This window comes from Carlito syrichta, unplaced genomic scaffold (genome assembly GCF_000164805.1).
Source record: "Carlito syrichta isolate Samal-C Ts95f unplaced genomic scaffold, Tarsius_syrichta-2.0.1 Scaffold117951, whole genome shotgun sequence".
NCBI classification, from domain to species: Eukaryota; Metazoa; Chordata; class Mammalia; order Primates; family Tarsiidae; genus Carlito; species Carlito syrichta.
In genome coordinates, this window is record NW_007062047.1 from 857,812 (window position 1) to 871,280 (window position 13,469).

The following is a 13,469-nucleotide window of genomic DNA, read 5'->3' on the forward strand; positions in this document are numbered from 1 at the left end:
ACAGAGTGAGACTCAACTCAAAAAAAACAAAAAAAAAAAAGAATCACATAATACTTTTAACACATATATAGAAACACATGCATAGAAAAAAATGTCTTGAAGGGCACACATGAAACTTAATTACTACTGAAGACCAGGTTTGGGATGGAATGATAGAAGGAATTTCAATTATTATTCCATACTCTTTTATGTTGTTTAATATTTGATTAATAATTGATCATTGAAAATAATTGGAATAATAACATATGATAATATGTTTTGAATTTTTAAAGAGCCATTAAAGACCATTCTCATTCTTTGTAATTTGGAAGTGTTTTTATTATGAGCTCATCTTCCCAGGTGGGTAAGAGAATGTGAGCAGGAGTGCTTCCACATTTTTAATATTTGTCATGGCAATATTTCACAGATTAGTTTTCTATCACTGCATAGCAAATGACTCCAAAATATAGTGGCTTCAAACAATAAAATTTATTATCTCAGAGTCTTTGCAGGTCAGTAGTATGAGGATAATTTAACTGGGTTGCTCTAGGCCTGGCCATGAGTTTGCATCAAGATGTCAGCAATGAATGCAGTCAGCTGATGGCTCGACTGCAGATGAAGAATCCATTTCTAATGTGATTCACTCACATGATTATGGCAGGAGGACTCAGAGCCTCACTGAATATCAGGGGTCTCCATAGGTCTACTTGAGAGCCCTTATGACATGAAAGCTATCTTCCTTACAGCAGGTGAGCCAAGACAGCAAGGTGGAAGCTATGTAACTTCTATGACCTAGACGTGGAAGTCATACACTATCTTGTCCAGCATATCCTACTAGTTCACAGTTCAGCCCTATTAAGTGAGGGAGGACAGTAATTCCAAGACTTGAATGCCAGGAGGCAGGGGCCATCTTAAGTTGTCTACAATTTCTCTCACTAGTGTTTTATAGTTTATAACATCCAAATCTTGACCATATTTTGATACATTTATTCCAAAGTATTCCACGTCATGTTCTTTGGCATCATTTTAATGGTATCATTTTAACTGTTATTCTCCAATTATTCTTTGCTACTACATGAAAATACAATTGATTTTTTTATATTGTTCTTGTAATCTGTGCCCATACTAGTTCTAGCAGCTTTTAATAGATCCTTTGGGCTTTTCTATGTAGATAATCACGTTACTGATAATAAAGACAGTTTTAATTCTCCTCTGCCAATCTGTATGTCTTCTATTTATTTGTTGGCTTATTGCAAAGGCTAGGACCTCCAACATAACACTGAATAAAAGTGATGAGAATGGACATCCTTGCCTCCTGTATAAGCATGAGAGGAAAGTATGTAATCTTTATCATCAGATATGATGGCATGTTTCCCATAGTTGCTTTTTATCAGACTAAGTTCTCTTTCTTTTCTAACTTATTGGAAGTTATTATGAATAGTTGTTGAATTTTGTCAAATACTTTTTTCTGAATCTATTGAGATAATTATACCGCTGTTCCTTTTTTGTCTGCTCCTGTGCAAAACTGCATTGACTGATGTTTTTTAAATGTTGAACCAACCTTGCATTCCTGGAAAAATACCCACTGGACATGATGTGCTTTCTTTTTAAATATAAAGCTAAAGTTGATTTTATAAGGTTTTGTTAAGAATTTTTCAGTCTATAATCATGAGAGATACTGCTCTATAGTTTTCTTTCTCTGGTTCTGTTATCTTGGCAATGGTAGCCTCATAAAATTAGTTAAGAAAGGTTTCCTTCACTTTTATTTTCTGAACAATGTATATGCACAGGTGAAATAATATTATTATCTTGGACTTGCTTCAAATAATTTGGGATGCAGTGATGGATACATGTGAATATAGATGATTCGAGATAGGCCAGGAGTTCATAATTATGAAAGATTAGCAATGGGTATATAGAGATTTATTATGCTTTTCTCTGCTCTTCTGTATATGTTTGAAATTTTCAATAATATAATATTTTATTTTTAAAAATAAGCAAGTGTGCTTTTCATATTTCTATCCTTCTTTCGATTATTATGCACAGAGAGGAATGTGTCTCAAAAATTCAGCCAAGAGAGAAACAGAGGTTTAGACACTGAGGGTTCACAATCCTTGTAATGACTGCATGGATTATTAACATTCCAATGCTAGGAAGGGAGGATACAGCTTCAGCTCAGAGGCAAGATTTAAGACCATCTTGATTTCTTGGATGTTTCTTCAACCTATCTTTGCAAAATTTTATCCTGTAATGCAATAGCTTTCAAACTTTAATGTTTGACATGAGAATTGCCTGGAGAACTTCTTAAAAAGCACATTGTTTAGGACAGTGAAACTCTTCTGTGATATCACCATGGTGGATACCTGTCAACACAAAGTTGTCAAAATTCATAGAATGCACAGAACCAGGAGTGAGTCTTTGTGTAAACTAAGGACTCATAATGCTGTGTCAATGCAGGGTCATCAATTGGGCAGGGTGTTAGTTCTGCAACTTCCACTCAGTTTTGCTGTGATCCTAAAACTGCTCTAAAAGATAAAGCCATTTAAAAGAACAGAGCAAAAACAAAAACACATCTTCAGAATTTCTGATTCAGTAGGTTTGGGGTGGAGTCTAAGAATCTGCATTTCTAAGTTCCCAGGTGATAATTATGACCGTTGATACATCAACCATAGAGAACTATTTTAATATAATGCCTCAGATTTTGGAAATTTCAAGTTTTCTCACAGTTTAAACTCTGGGTTCCATCCAAATAGAATATGATTTAGTTCGCAGGCTACATTAACTCTAAAGTCGTTAGATTCATTTTAGCAAACTTTGTTTAAACACCTAATGTGTACTAAGCCCTCTGCTATTCTCCATAGACACAAGGACACATAATAATGCATTTTCCTTGCCATCGAATATGGTACAATCTGAAGATCTTTCTTTAGTCCTGTTTAGTAATTTTAGAAAATATTTACTTTCAATTCTGATCTAAGCTGTCTCACTTCTAATTGATTATTTCTAACCTTGCTTTCTTAAAATAAACTGTTGAGTACAGCCTGTGGTATAAAACATTACAGTGCTTTTTCTACATTGTGGTCTGTGACATATTCTAAGTCCTCCCAAGTCTCCCCTAAAGGGGCTGAGAACGCACCTCACTCATTTCCCCACTCCCATTTCACATTTTAGGAAAGAGAGACCCAGAAAACAAGGCAATGTTTCCAAGGCCACCAAGCTAGCAGGAAACAGAGGTAGAACCAACTCTGAGTCGTAGGAGTGCCAGCAGCATGCTCTTTCCATGGCAGATGGTCTCAAGTCTCCACTCAGCACCAAGGAACAACATGAATCCACACGCCTGGAAAATATTACAAACATCAGTGAAGTTTCAACAAGTTAACTTATTGAAGATCTGTGAATCAAAGAAAAAAAGGTGGAGGAAAAGATGAAGAAAGGTGGCGGCAGTGGTGGTGGTCATGATGGTGGTAGTGCAGTAGTAACAAAGAACTCCCTGTGTATTCTGTACTGTGACTTTCTTTTAACGTTTACTCTTCTCCATAACTCTTTGAGGTATGCACAATTATCATACTGTTTTACAGATGAGGACACTGAGACTCAAGAAGTTTAATAACCTGCCCAAAGAGACATGGCTTTTTCGTTAATTTCTGCATTTCTACCCAATGGTCTTGGCTATTGTTAATCCCCCAACTATAACCAAACTCTGCTAGGACAAAGGCATAAGTGATATTTGATCATTGTGTAGAGTTTCACAGTTATTCAAAGTGTCAGATTCCTTTTGGATAGCTTGGCAGGTCTCAGTGAGATAGTTAAAAACAGAAGGAAATTCAGAAGTCTTTCTTCTGTGACTGCTAAAAATGTATTTAACATCTCTGTTCTCAACAGTTCAAACAGAACACAAAAATTGTTCTTTCAGCATTTGTACTTCTGAATGGGTTAAAAGGCCTCACTGGAGTGGAGTGTACACAAGATACATACACATCCACAGACAGGTATACTCACACCCTCATTCAGTTTCACATATAAACAAACATTCTTTTCTGCCCTGGGGTTATCTATAGCTGTCTTTAGCCAAACTGGTTTCCCTTGGCAGATTGTGAGCTCCACAGGTGACACCTACTTTCTGTGAAGTGTTTCCTTTCCCAGAACGGAGTCTGGCACCACGTAGCCCCGCGCCCTTCTCACCATCTCCTTCTGCTTGTGTACCAGTAAAGCCACCTGACCTGTGAAGAGAAACAAAATGAAGGGCCACAGTCACCGGCTACCCAAATAGCACACTTGGGTCCACTCCGACCCTAGAAACCCAGACTGGAAACTCAGGTAGAATGCCAAGCATTGGTCTGCTGCAGGAAGGGGCCATGGAAAAAAAATGTACTACTTCTTAAACTGTTGCTGTCAGAAGATAAGGTGGGGCTCAAGCCTTTGGGATCTAGAGAAATCAGCTCAGAAGGAGGTGAACTCTTCACCATCGTTTCCAAAGCATTGTATATTTCAGTGGAGGTGCTACAGAGAATACAGAGAGACACAACACTTGCCTTGAAGAGGTTTATAAGATTAAGAAGTCAGGCCGGGCACAGTGGCTCACGCCTGTCATCCCACCACCCTGGGAGACTGAGGCAAGAGAACTGCTTGAGCCCAAGAGTTCGAGAGCAGCCTAGGCAACATACAAAGACCTGGTCTCTACAAGAAATTTAAAAATTATCCAGGAATGGTGGTACGTACCTGTAGTCCCTGCCACTCAGGAGGCTGAGGTGGAAGGATCACCTGAGCCCAGGAGATCAAGACTGCAGTGAGTCCTGATGGTGCCATTGCTCTCAGCCCAGGCAACAGAGTGAGACACCAATTCAAAAATAAAAAGAAGAAGAAAATAAATCAGAATGGGTACATGAGGCCAGGTGACTCAAGCCTGTAATCCCAGCATTTTGGGAGGCTGAGGCGAGAGGACTGCCTGAGCCCAGTGGTTCAAGACCAGCCTAGGCAACTTGGCAAGACCTCATCTCTACAATAAATCAAAAAATTAGCCAGGAGTGGAAGCGTGTGCCTGTAGTTCTGGCTACTTAGAAGGCTGAGGTGGAAAAATCACCTGAGCCCAGCAGGTCGACTCTGGGATGGCCGTGAGCATGCCACTGCACTCCAGCCTGGGCGACAGAGTGAAACTCTGACACAAAAAAAAAGAAAAGAAAAGAAGTACATGAAGCTGGATATGTAGTGTATCAAATATTCAGGGCAAGCAGTATCGCAGGCATCCGTCAGGTCACAGGGAAAGATGAAGAGCTGGGAGGTGAGGTGGGAGCCATACAGCAGGGAGCATATATCCCGGGGCTGAGGGCAGGGAAGCCTCAGCTATGGTAGGAGACTCAGAAAAGAAAGCAGTGCCTGATTTTATTTTCAGACCAGCAAAATAATTTTCTTTCACAGTCTACCAGGATGAAAATCACAGAGCCACATCTCTCCTAAAACACAACCCCCCCATCTAGGAACCCTGTTGTCTGTACTTCCCAAATGCAATTTTCCTGCTTCTCTTCCTTCCCTTTAGCTGACTTTCACTTGTCTATGGCAGTTGAGTTCAGGGACTAGAGAGGACACATCGAGGGATGTGCCACACCCTGTATTTTTGCCTTCAGTCTCCATTTCTAGAAAAAACTTTTAGTAGAGTTGGGTAAAAAGCACCAAAATGCAATGATTTAAAGACACACATGCACAAGTCTGCAAAGCGGCCTATAACAAGGATATTCAATGCAAAATGAAATGAAAAGTTTTAAAAAATGGAAACAATTATCACAGAAAAAAGAACTGAACACCGCATGTGCTCACTCATAAGTGGGTCCGGACATTCACCACATTTGCTCAAGGGAGAGATCGGCAGTCGTGGACATTGCCAGGAGAAGGAGGGATGGAAGGAAGGTAGTGGGCACAAGACAACACAAAGGGTACCTGGTCCACTACCAGGGGAGTGAGAGTCAGTTAGAAGCCCAAACATCACCTGCACGCAGCTTATTTATGTAGTTAATCCTCTCTTGTTCCCCACATTTTTATAATAAGATAAAATAAGTAAAGAAAACAATCTTAATACCTACTAATAATGAGGAGTTAAATAAACTTCTCACAGAAAAAGCAAGATGCCAAGCAGTAGTGTCTTATATAACCCCACAGTGTTAAAACAAAAAAGGATGCCTGGGTCCCATGACATAACATCATGCACAGATCAATATGAGAACTTGTTAATAATACTGCTATCTAGGGCATTGGCATTTGATTTTTGTTTTAATGTGTTGGAGGAGGTTTTAATATATACTACACTTATACTTTTTTAAAAATAGTTTAATGGAGAGAAGGCCAAGATGGCTGAGTGGACCCATTGCTCCATAGCCGCTCTCGGCAGGGAAACCTGCATGAAGGGGTGAACTTAGGGCTTCAGGGGTGGCCTGGACACCCAAGCTGAGGTCGGGTCACTTGGGGACATGGAGGACAGACAGCTCCAAGCCCCGGGCATCCCTAGACTAGTCCCCTCAAGCGATCAGGAGCACACTGGAGAAGGAAGGGGCAGCTGAGCACCACAGTTTTTCTAATATGCACACATGCACACAAGCCTCTGTGGTCCCAGCCGAGGGAGGCAGTACAAGCCTCCCCTAGCACGGGTTCAGAGACTGCCCTGAAGTGGGACAGAGGCATAGTGAGTCCACATGGAGCCCTGAGAACCCTAGTTCCCCAGGAGCCCCGCGTTCTGGCCGCTGACTCCCCATGGAGAGCTCTGCAGAAGAACACTGCGGGTTAGTCTGTGCCACATGGGCATTCCCCCTCCCTCCCTACTCAGCCCCCAGCAGGGGCGATGCACTCACTTCAGGCTTGCCCTCGGGGCCTTTGTCACTGTGACCGCTCTTCCCACAAAGCAGGGCAGGAACCAGGAGGTGAGCACCTCTCACAGCCTGATGGTGATGGACCAACCCACTTGCAGACTGAGGGAGAAATTCCAACTCTCCACTAGCAAGGCAGCTGCTTCCCTTCTACCCCTGGGCTACAGGGATGGTCCTGCCCAGACAGGAGGAGAAGATCCTTGCACGCCCCTAGAGTACCAATGCCAGAGGAGAGCTGCAGGGTCCCTTCCGGCTGCCTGCCAATCCTGCTGACAGATGCACAGGCTGGGAAAGGGGCCACCTAGGCTTCTGGACAGCCGGGGTCCAGGTGCTAATGCCTCTGAACTACAGGAAAGGGCCTGTCCCATCCCGACAACACTGTACCAGTGAAGCAGTGCCAAAGGGTTTCCCCCAGCTCACCACCCTTCCTGCCTGCCTCCCACAGTTGGACCAGGAGAGGGAGGTCAGATAACAAAACAACACAAACTATCACCCCAAGAGTAGCAGCTTTATCTAATTAAAAAAAAAAATAAGGAAACGAAAATTAAGAGAAGAGTCTGCCCTCACAGATGAGGAAAAACCAGTGAAAAAAACTGGCAATCCCCAAAATCTTAATAAGTTAACACCCACAATTGGGCTTCCCAGATCCTAAGCAATGGAACCCATCCAAAATGGCCTGACCCTGATGACAGACATAGAATTCAGACTGTAGGTGACAAGACACTCAGCAAGATCCATAAGAAGGTGGACACTCAGTCACCCAGGCCATGAAAATAGTGCAGGAAGTGAAAGCTGAGCTGGCCATTCTAAGAAAGAAACCAAACTGGACTTCTGGAAATGAACAATTTTCTTCTGGAATTTCAAAACACAATAGCAAGCCTTAACAGCAGACTCAGTCAAGCAGAGGAAAGAATCTCAGAGTTTGAGGACTGATTACTGAACTAACCCAGTCTGAAAAAAACAAGGGGGAAAGACTTAAGAAGAATGAGCAAGGCCTATGAAAGATCTGGGATTATGTAAAGAGACCAAGTCTATGGCTGATTGGCATCCCCGAGAGAGAAGGGGAAACCAAGAATGCCCTGGAATAAGCCTTCCAAGATGTCATCCCAGAAAACTTACATTATCCCTCTAGAGAAATGATTATACAGATGCAAGAGATTCAGAGAACTCCTGCAAGGTGTCACATAAGGAAACCATCCCCAAGGTACATAATAATCTTGTTCACTAAGGTAAGCATGAAAGAAAAAATTCTAAGAACAGCTGAGAGAAGGGACAGACTGCCTAGAGAGGAAAACCCATCAGAATTGCAGCAGATCCAGCAGCAGTAATCCTGCAAGCCAGAAGGGACTAGGTCTAATCTTTAACATTCTTAAAGAAAAGCAATTCCAGTCATGAATTTCCTATTCTAAGTTAAGCTTCATTAGTGAAGGAGAATTAAAATCCTTCCCAGACATTCAATCCCTAAGGCAATGTGCCACCTCCAGACCAGTCCTTCAGGAGATGCTTAAGAAAGTTCTGAGCACAGAAACAGAAGAATGATTCCACTCATTGCAAAAGTATAGGCAAGGACAGAGTTTGCAGACCATACAAATCAACCACAAAACCTAAAAAGCAAAGCAGCCTCTTAACAACAATATGTCAAGAACAAGTCCCCAAAATTAACTTAAACATGAATAGACTGAATATGCCACTCAAAAGGCATAGAGTGGCAAATGGGATAAAGAAGCATGATCCATCCTTCTGCTGCCTTCAGGAAACCCATCTCACTGAAAATAACACCCACAGGCTCAATGTAAATGGCTGAGAAAGATCTCCCAGGCAAATGGAAAACAAAAAAGAGCAGTAGTATCTATTCTTATATCAGACAAGAAAGACTTTACACCAATAAAAGTTTTAAAGGGCAGTGAAATGCACTATGTAATGGTTAAAATTCCACCAGCAATAAATGTCAATCTTGAATATATATACACCTATATCATAGGAGCAACTGGATTATAAAACAATTGCTAATTAAACTAAGAGAGGATATAGAGAGCTATATAATTAGTCAGAGCACCCCTCTAACAGTCTTAGACTTATCATTGAGGTGAAAACTAACAAGGAAATCAGGAACCTCAACCCGACACTCTACCAACTGGACACCTCCAGAACACTTCATCAAACAACCACAGAATGTACATTCTTCCATCAACACATAGAACATATTTCAAGATCAACCATATACCCAGACATAAATCAAGCATGAACAAATCTCAAAAGGTCAAAATCATCCCAAGCATCTTCTCAGATCACAGTGAAATAAAAATAAATATCACAAACAGGAACCTCTAAAACACAAATACATGGAAACTAAACAACGTGCTTCTGAGTGACTTTTGGGTTGGCACAGAATAAAGAAGGAAAGAAAAATATTCCTAGAAACAAATGAAAACAAAGACACCACTGCCAAAACCACTGGGATACCATGAAAACAGTGCTGAGAGGAAAATTTACAACGTTGCATGCATGTATCAAGAAAACAGAGGGATCGCAAGTAAACAGTCTAATGCTACACCTAAGGGAGCTGGAAAGTCAAGAGCAAATCAATCTCAGAATCAATAGAACAATGGGAATAATCAAAATAAACTCACAGCTAAATAAAATAGAGACCCCCCAAAAAAATCATAAAAGGATCAATGAGACAAAAGCCCAGTTCTTTGAAAGAATAAAGAAGATTGACAGACTCCTTCCCCCCACAACCAGCCATAATAACAAATAAAATTGAAATTCGAATAAACACAATTAGAAATGAAAAAGGCAGCCAGGCTGGGTGGCTCAACCTGCAATCCCAGCGCTTTGGGAGGCTGAGGTGAGTGGATTGCCTGAGCCCATGGGTTCGAGACCCGCCTGGGCAACTTGGCGAGACCTCATCTCTACAATAAATCAAAAAATTAGCTGGGCATGGTAGCATGCACTTGTAGTTCCAGCTACTTGGAAGGCTGAGGCAGAAGGATCACTGGAGTCCAGCAGGTCGAAGCTGCAGTAGCCAGGAGTATGCCAATGCACTCCGGCCTGTGTGACGGAGTGAGACTCCAACACACACACACACACACACACACAAAGGAATGAAAAAGGCAATGTTACAGTCAAACTTGAAGAAATAACAAGCAATTATCAGAGATTACTATAAACATCTGTATGCAAGTAAGCTAGAAAATCTAGAGAAAATGGAGAAATTCCTGGGATCACATAATCTCCCAAGATTGAAACAGGAAGAAATTGAAACCCTAGACAGACCAATAACAATCCAATAAATTGACTCAGTAATAAAAAACCTCCCCATCATAAAAGTCCTGGCCCAGATGGTTTCCCAGCTGAATTCTATAAGATATGCAAGGAAGAACTGATACAAGTCCCATTATTCCAAGCAACTGAGGAGGAAGGAATTCTCCCTAGCTCATTCTATGAAACCAATATTATCCTGATATCCAAAAAATGGCAAAGCCCCAACAAGGAAAGAAACTACAGGCCAATTTCCCTGATGAACACTGAAGCAAAGATTCTCAACAAGATAATAGCAAATCACATCCAACAGCACATTACAAGGACCATCCATCAGACCAGCTGGTCCTTAATCCAAGGATGCAAGACTGGTTCAATATATGCATACCAATAATGTCATCTACCACATAGATAAGTGTAAAACCAAAAACCACATGATTCTCTCAATAGACACAGAAAAAGCATTGATAAAATTCAACATCTTTTCTTGATAACAACCCTCAAACACCTTAACATCAAGGGGACATTTCTCAAAGTAAGAACCATCTATGACGAACCCACAGCCAACACCATACTTAAAGGGCAGAAGTTGGAAGCATTCCCTGTAAAACTGGAACAAGACAAGGATGCCCAAGCTCATCCCTCCTATTTAACATAGTGCTAAAATTCCTAGCCAGAGCAATCAGGCAGGAGAAAGAAATTAGGGGGTACCCAAATAGGAAAAGAAGAAGTTAAATTACCCTTCTTTGTAGATGATATAATTCTATACCTAGAAAACCCTAGAGAGTCTGTCAAAAACCACCTCACATTGATAAACAACTTTGCTAAAGTCTCGGGATACAAAATGAATGTGCAAAAATCAGTTGCATTTCTATACACCAACAACAAGCAGACTGAGAATCAAATAAAAAACACAATAACCACATAAAAAATAAAATTCCTCAGCATTCATCTAACCAAAGAAGTGAAAGATCTTTATAAGAAGAACTATGAAACACTGCTCAAAGAAATCAAGATGACAAAAGCAAATGGAAAGTATCCCATGCTCATGAATTAGAAGAATCATTATCATCAAGATGTCCATTCTACCCAAGGAAACCTACAGTTTTAATGCAATCTCTATCAAACTATCAGCATCCTTTTTCACAGACCTAGAAAAGAAATCATATGGAAACAGAGCCTAAATAGCTAAAGTACGCTGCAGGAAAAAGAACAAGACTGGAGCATCACTTCCAGACTTCAAACTTTACTACAAGGCTATAGTAACAAGACAGCAGGGTACTAGTATAGGAATAGATACATGGACTAATATAACAGAGCAGAGAATCAGAAATAAAACCACAGACCTTCAGCCAACTCATCTTCAACAAAGCCAACAAAACAAACATTGGAGAAAGGAAATTATATTTAGCAAATGGTGCTGAAAAAAACCACATGCAGAAGAATGAAACTGGACTCCTGTTTATCACCACATACAAAAGTTAACTAAAATGGATCAAGGACTCAAATGTGAGACGTCAAACTGTAAGAACCTTAGAAGAAAACATAAGGAACACCCTCCTGGACATCAGCCTAGGCAGTGAATTCATGGCTAAGTCCTCAAAAGCAAATATAGTAAAATCTAAAATTGACAACGTGGGGTCTGATCAAGTCAAAAAGTTTTTGCACAGGAAAAGAAACCATCAAGAGTAAAAAAACAACCCACAAAATGGGAAAAAAAATATCTGCAGCCGGGCTCGGTGGCTCAGCCTGTAATCCCGTGCCTTTGGGAGGCTAAGGTGAGAGGATTGCTTGAGCCCGCGGGTTCGAGACCCGCCTGGGCAGCAAGACCTCATCTCTACAATAAATCAAAAAATCAGCTGGGCGTAGTAGCGCATGCCTGTAATTCCGGCTACTGGGAAGGCTGAGGCGGAAGGATCGCCGGAGCCCAGCAGGTCGAGGCTGCGGTGGCCGGGAGCGGCCACTTCACTCCAGTCTGGGCGACAGAGTGAGACTCCAACTCAAAAAAAAAAAAAAAATGTCTGCAAACTATGCATCTGACAAAGGCCTAGATTTCAGGATTTATAAGGCACTCAAACAAATTGATAGGAAAAAAAGTAATAGCCCCATTAAAAAGTGGGCAAAATGTATGAACAGACACTACTCAAAGAAGACATACAAGCAGCCAACAGACACATGAAAAAATGCTCAGCCTTGCTAATCATTAGAGGAATGCAAATCAAAATTACAGTGAGTGACCACCTAACACCAGTCAGGATGGCTATCACTAAAATGTCAAAAAACAACAGGTGCTGGCACAGCTGTGGAGAAAAAGGAATGCTTCTACACTATTAATGGGAATGTAAGCTAGTTCAATCTTTGTGGAAAGCTGTGTGGCGTTTTCTCAGAAAACTAAACACTGAGCTGAAAATGATGCTGAAATCCCATTTCTGGAAATATACCTAGAGGAACATAAATCATTCTACCAAAAGGACACCTGTGTGTGTATGTTTATTGCAACACTATTCACAATAGCAAAAGCATGGAACTAACCCAGATGCCCATCAAAAATGAACTGGATAAAGAAAATGTGGTACACATATATAATGGAATACTATGCAGCCTTAAAGAAAAACAAAATCTTATCCTTTGCAGCAACAGGGATGCTGCTGAAGACCATCATCCTAAATGAGCTATCACAGAAACAAAAAATGAAATGCTATATGCTCTCACTCATATGCGAGCTTTAAATAGTGGGCACGTGGGCACAAAGGTGGGAACAACAGGTACTGGGCACTGCTTAAGGAGGGAGGGAGGGAGGATAAGAGGCACACACCCTCCACTGGGCACTACGTCCACTGCCAGAGGGAAAGAGGCTTGCTAGAAGCCCAAGCCTTGCCTGCACACAGTTTACTTATGTAGCAAATCCTCACATGGACCCCACAACTCTAAATGTTTAAAAAATATCAATTTAATATGTGTATGCAGATATGTAATATTTACAATTTTGCTTCTCAGATCCTATTTTGCCAACAAATGACCCAGAGACTCAAGGTAAGGCAGACTATTAACAAAGGTCTGGAAGAATCAGCCACTAAGCTGATGGCCATTATGACAAATTTTTTAAAAATTTAAGAGTATTGATCCATGCTTCCCAGAAAATCAAATTTTCTTCACGCAATAGATAAATACATGTTTTGAGTTTTGTATGCTCATAAATAGCTCAAAGCCTCAGAATCTTGAATTTCAGAGCTGAAACAGCATAGGTTGATCACATGTTGTGAGAGGCTCACGGCTTGCAAGGAGGAGACTCACTACTAGGACACTCTGAACATGACAGAGTTTGGTAACAGCTGCCAGCTTCAAGCAAGAGGGAAGTGCTCCAGCTGAAAGTGGCCT